Source organism: Colias philodice, chromosome 21 (genome assembly GCF_061535455.1).
Source record: "Colias philodice isolate Cphi_HAF_F1 chromosome 21, ilColPhil1 Martin Lab GWU primary, whole genome shotgun sequence".
NCBI lineage: Eukaryota > Metazoa > Arthropoda > Insecta > Lepidoptera > Pieridae > Colias > Colias philodice.
In genome coordinates, this window is record NC_143106.1 from 2,749,954 (window position 1) to 2,756,288 (window position 6,335).

At 32.9% G+C, this 6,335-nt stretch overlaps 1 long non-coding RNA gene across 1 annotated transcript; it reads left to right on the forward strand.

Annotated features, from left to right (window-relative positions):
• The first annotated feature begins 4,410 nt into the window (after positions 1-4,410).
• Positions 4,411-6,077, forward strand: LOC149478730 (uncharacterized). The gene is made up of 3 exons (XR_016317328.1): positions 4,411-4,944; positions 5,068-5,129; positions 5,204-6,077. It is a non-coding gene; the product is annotated as an uncharacterized LOC149478730 (long non-coding RNA).
• Positions 6,078-6,335: the final 258 nt, after the last annotated feature.

A 6,335-nucleotide genomic window follows, 5' to 3' on the forward strand; every position in this document is an offset into this window, starting at 1 on the left:
TATAGTAAAGTATGTATAGTACAGTCTAGTAACATAACAAGTCAAACATCTTACTTTTTTATCACCACGCCCGTTGTAGCCCGCAGGAGTGGGCAGAGGTGTAATAATAATATTTATAGCCGTTTGTAATAATCTAAACCTTGCTGAAATAATCTCAAAGGCATTTTCAACTACATTACGAGCTCTTGATAGTCCTATCTTCTTATATATAAAAATGAATCGCAAAATGTGTTGGTAAGCGCATAACTCGAGAACGGCTGAACCGATTTCGATAATTCTTTTTTTATTATATTCCTTGAAGTACGAGGATGGTTTTTATGTAGAGAAAACGTAAATATGTACCACGGGCGAAGCCGGGGCGGACCGCTAGTTGATTATAAATCCTTTTTTCGTAATCAAGTTCTCTCTGGGAATATGGTTTAAGAAAATTTGATTCTAATCCAAACGCTTCATCGCCCAAAACGACGAAGTTTAAGGTTGTTAATAGTTTCATTATTTTCTGGAAAATTAAGTTCACCTGATTTCAATTTACGATAACAATCTGTATACTCTAATACTCCACCATCGGACATTCTTCCATTTTTACCCACATCGACATAAATGAACTCATAATTAGGACCAACTAAGGCCAGCAATACGATGCTATAAAAGTTTTTGTAATTATAGTAAACGGCTCCGGAATTCGGTAACGGCACAATGCGTATGTGTTTGCCATCCATTGCTCCCCCGCAATTGATAAATTGCCATTTCGTTTCAAATTCCTTTGCTACCTTAATCCATTCTTCCTTCGTAGACGGCATCTAAAAAGTGAAACAATTAAATTTTATTTTTTTTTAGTCTGAAGCTACTCCGACTGAAGCGGCGACACCTCAAAGAAATAAAAGGAAGGCTACAACCAACTACCAGGCAGAGTTCTATAAAGTCTGCTCTGAACTTTCGGAGTATGATGTTGCTGGAATAAATATGGCCAAAAAATTAGCCAAAATGGATCCGTTACAGGCCATTTATGCGGAATCTATAATAAATAATGTTTTACGCAGAGGGCTATTAAAAAAACTAACAGACGATACTGATATATGTGACAATTTTTGTAACAAGAATATTCAAAGAGCTTATCCTACAACATCCTCACACTCGAGAAGTTCTTATGAAGCACCATCCTTGGTAACTCAGTACCTTCCTTCTACCTCTAGTGAAACAAGGGACACAGAAGAAAATATAAATTTAGCTTAATTAAGAAAATTTTATGAACATTAAAATTTAATTAATGAATAAATGTTGGTATCGGTAAAATTTTAGTTGTGCCACGTATTCTTGATATTGTTAATTCCTATTTGTATTTATAATGATCATATTATGTATCACTATTAAGTCTTAATTATCTACACTAATATTATAAAGAGGAAAACTTAATGATAATGTTTATTACGATTTACTTTTCACATTTGTCTTGTAAATTAAAATATTACCTATGTAATAAATGTAAAACTTAACGTTCATCGTTAGAGATCGTTAGTTTAAACTCGATAATGTATTTTTTTAACGTGTTAAATAACACTATTGTTTTATTTTTATTTCCGCGAACTGCGGCTTATTTACATAAAAACTTTAACGTTTCTAAAAGTACATCAAGCTTTAAATTGAGCTATATTTCATCTTTAAGTTTGATTGCGATACCAAGTGCCATAGTCACTTGGGCAATCTCCTTTATACCTATGTTGATTTTTAATATGCAATTTATGTTGATAATAAATATTAACAAACTTTGCAATAGACTTTTATTTACCTTTAAATATTCCAACTTTAAACTTTCATAAATATCTCGACACGTTTCTGGTATTATTTTAGAAAGAGATGGAGCAGATATACCGGTACTGAATTTTTAGTCTTCAAATGAACGTCCTGTTGCTAGATATCGATAAGGGTTGCGGCTAAACGTGCTTCTGCATTTATGCTTTCTCTCATAACAGTATCTTGTTTTGATATTTTAAACTTGATTTTATTTAACCATCCATTTGTGTTATTAATTCGCAACAATGCATATTATAAAATCAATAATACAGGGTGTCCCACTGTTGGTATACTAAGCTCAAAAGAGGTTATACTTTTCCATACGCTGAGTACGTAAAAAATACTTATAAAATTCCAGACGCAGTTTTTTTTCAAATAGATGAATTCTTAAAACTCTATGTGTACAACCATAACAAGCACTCCGCCCAGCTTTGCTACCAGCCGTCAGCACGTGACCTATCGTTTAAGATTATGTTTTCATAGACAAAATGCTCACATTAGCGAAGCGGTATATGCCGGCTGCGCGAAGCTAGAGAAGAAAACATGGATTTTCAGGAAAAATTTAGCAAAAATTTTTTGATGTATTTTTTACGTGATACTGATCACGTAAAAAATACATCAAATGTATGCAAAACTACAAGTCCCATCGCGCTTATACATATAGTATACCAATAGTGTAACACCCTGTAGGTAAAGTCCGGTCGCGGAGCAGGAAGAATTTCGTACATTAACCTGTTATTACCTGTCACTGTCACTCCCTTGTAAAAATAATGTGTCTTGCTCGCACAGGTGCAATGACCGCCGTCCTTAGGGATTGTAAACCTTTAACCTGAGAGCGTAAGGTTTGTGTTTGCTTGATTGGTGTCTGGTGTTCAATTATGATTGTGTGTTCACGCACACTTTTTTTATATAATATATCGTGGTTATTGAAAAAGTTAAAATGTAACTAACTAATAAGTATTGTAAATGAATAAAGGACATTTATTTAATAAATTAGTAAAAAACATTTTCTCCTCCAAATATTTCATGTAAACTGCACTTCATTCAAAAATGTTTGTGACCACTGTCAGTAGGTAAAGAGTTCATTGTACGAAATTCTTTCTGCTCCGCGACCGGACTTTATAAATTACTAGCGGTCCGCCCCGGCTTCGCCCGTGGTAAATAGAAATGAATCGAATTCGCATATGAAAAATAGATGTTGGCCGATTCTCAGACTTACCCGATATGCACAGAAAATTTCATGAGAATCGGTCCACCCGTTTCGGAGGAGTATGCAGACTAACATTGTGACACGAGAATTTTATATATATAAGATTATAACGTATCATCAGCATTATGATGTAGTCGAATTTCATGTTTTTTCCTTTTAGATGCTTCTAGAAGGATATATGCTAATTCTTATTGTTCTGTATTTCATAATATATTAGGCAACAACTTATATTTTATGAATAAGTAATTAGCATAATATTATTGCATTTTTGTTTCATAAAAAGTCATAATATATTTTAATTAAAAAGCTATTCATAGCCTCACATTTTTAATATCAATATTATGTTATCCTTGTGAACCAAAATATTTAAAATATATTATGTCTTATATTTTGTTCCCTTGGTAAAAATCGCTGAGAAAATTTAAGCAGATGTATTTTCTTTACAAAAATAAATTAACTTCAGTATTCGTTCTTGCCTTTCTACATTAACGTTTTCTCTATTTCAAATCTCATCAATAACTATAAACCATAGCCCATCAATTCTACAATCAGTTTAATTGCCCATAACATCCTATTCACAATGACACAATATGACCGATTCGACTACAAGTAATATGTAAATCATAAAGTAATGAAAAAAGAACTGGGGCCGTATTTATGACCTATTATTTCCAGACAGATTACGCCGTGAATTGAACTAACTGGCAAATTTTTATTATGATCGCAAGAACCAGCTATGGTTAATAATGGTATTATGTAGGTACTGTACCTACAGTGTACACGATATATTTTATAAAGAAAGTAAACTTTTATTTAACGGCACATATCCTCACATTCCATGGATAAATACTATTTCAGAACTTTTTCAGTATTCCGTAGCTCTAAACAAAAATAAAACAGAGATGCTCATGCTTATAATATCTCACGTAGCAATTCTACGACTTATAATTTCTTATATCTTCAGTTCTACTGAAAAAGATGAGTCTTGTGTCTTATATTACCTGAAGAACGGCATTCTCACGTACATTAGTCACATTCCTTCAGTCATTCCCCTTGCCTCGTGTAACTAACAGGTGTATTGCAGATCAGTGACATTTGACACCAAGTATAGGTACAAATTAATCTTTATGGGCCTTCTACACAATGGGCAGCGTTGGGCGAGTAGAGGCAATCGCGATAAATTGTGCCTAAATGTCTATGATCGGCCGTGATTGTAGATGTTTATTTATAATCACCGTAATGGTGGCAAATATCGACGATTATTTGTTGGGCCAACGCTGCCCATTGTGTAAATGGCCCAATGCGTGAACGGTGAAACCATATAACGTACGTAATTGTATGTGTAAATTTGCATGTACGTAATTAAGGTGATGAATTAATTTTTCTAACATTTACGGCCCTTTTCAAACCTTCGTAATTTTTATATTATTAAAGTTGTCGTGATGAAAATTCTTGACAAGAAAGTTCAATAGTAACACAATACGTCTACCGTTTTAGAAACATGATTCCATGATATTTTCTCGATAGAAAAAAAATAAAAAGTTCTCATTGTTATTTTTTTATAATCTCTGGCATCTTCAAAATAACAAACGTAAAGTTACGACTTTTTGGATATTAACTATAAAATATACAACCTATACGTCTACCGATTTAGAATTTTGAAATATGCGATGGTTTTGAAATAAACAAGAAATACTTGAAATTAGCGCGCGACCAGCCAATATAGCGAGAGCCGCCCTGTACCTTCCTACCCCGATCGCTGCACGAGTCATTCCCGCTACGGCCGTCACACGGGGAACTTGTGTCGCTCGCGCAATCGTAAAAAAGGGTGACAACACGATAAGACAAAATGAGACAAATGGGGACAATAAAGAAAATAAGAAGAAGAAACATAAAGGTTGGAGAAAAAAGAATGCTTACAATTGGAACAAATTAATGAAGAAGTTGGTTTTATTTTAAATTTGATGATAATTGTATTATAGACGATGTTTGATATGTACCCCTGTTTTAAGTACATAACGAATGTGTAAGATTTTTTTCATTTATAGCATAGATAATCTTTTCAGAAATCCGGAATCCAGAAGGAAAATAAACCCACTGATTGTTCACAATGTGAACCCACTCCTTCGTAAGTACCTTTATTCAGTCAAAAATGTATGTTATCAACGTTCTACTGGTTTTATCGCATGATTCCATTTTTAGCAAAAAGCAACAAAGTGCAAAGAAATAAAAAATCATGGTGAACTTAGTGGAAGTATGGCGGACGTGATATGGAACAGGAGCTCATTGGAGTAGTATTATATTTAAAAAAAATACGAAAAAATTTCAAGAATTACATTTCTTAGTAGGTGGTAGATAAGTATGTTGTATAAAGAATTTGATGTTGATATTTATTTCATTTATACTTACTACACCTGTGCGGGAAATTGCTTAGTACTAAAACAGGTTTATATTCATATTTACATAGTAATGTGAGTTTTAATTTCGAAAAATTTTGTGTAAGTATATTAAATTGAGTTCCTGGGTGATCTGGAAACACAATTGGGCCCGGAAGATGGCGCTGCAGTCACTCCTCCTAATCACATGAACCGATTTGGATGAATATTTGTGTGCACATTTCATTGTTGTGGGATGATTGGTTGATTCGTTTTCACATTAGCTAATATTATGTATTTTTGTTGTAAACTTAATTTAATGTTTATAATACATTATTATTGGTATAAATAAGCCAGTGTTCGTCTCACATTGCTGTACCTGCCTACCTACCCTACCAGGGCCTAACTTTGTTCTGGCTATTTTATTTTGATTATTTGTAATGAATAATTACAATTATAATAGAGTGAAAAAAATAAATACATGCGTCAATATATTTTGTGTTTTTTTAAAACAATTTTTCTATTTAAAAAAATATCATTCCGACCGCGGCTTTGCCCGCTTGGAATTAGGTTATATCGTGAATCCTGTTTTATCCCACAGAAGTGTTCAGTTCGGATAAAAAGTATCCTATGTGTAAATCCAGGCAATTAGCTATATTTTATCAAAATTGGTAATGTAGTCTTGACGTGATTAAGTAACAACTAACAAAAAAATATACAAATTAACATCCAAAGTTTCGCATCAGTTTTACTGTATTAGTGATATCTTCCACTCTTGACTTTGACTGAGAAGAATTAGGGTTTATAACTTCTTTCAGAAATAGTACCTTTCATTTCTGGGCATGATGTAATATCTACGTCAGCATCAAATTCTATCTAAATCAATTCAGTAGTCCGCGTTATTGATTACCATTTCATTTTTTCAGAGTAATAATATTTTTTGTTATTTTAAAGATTAT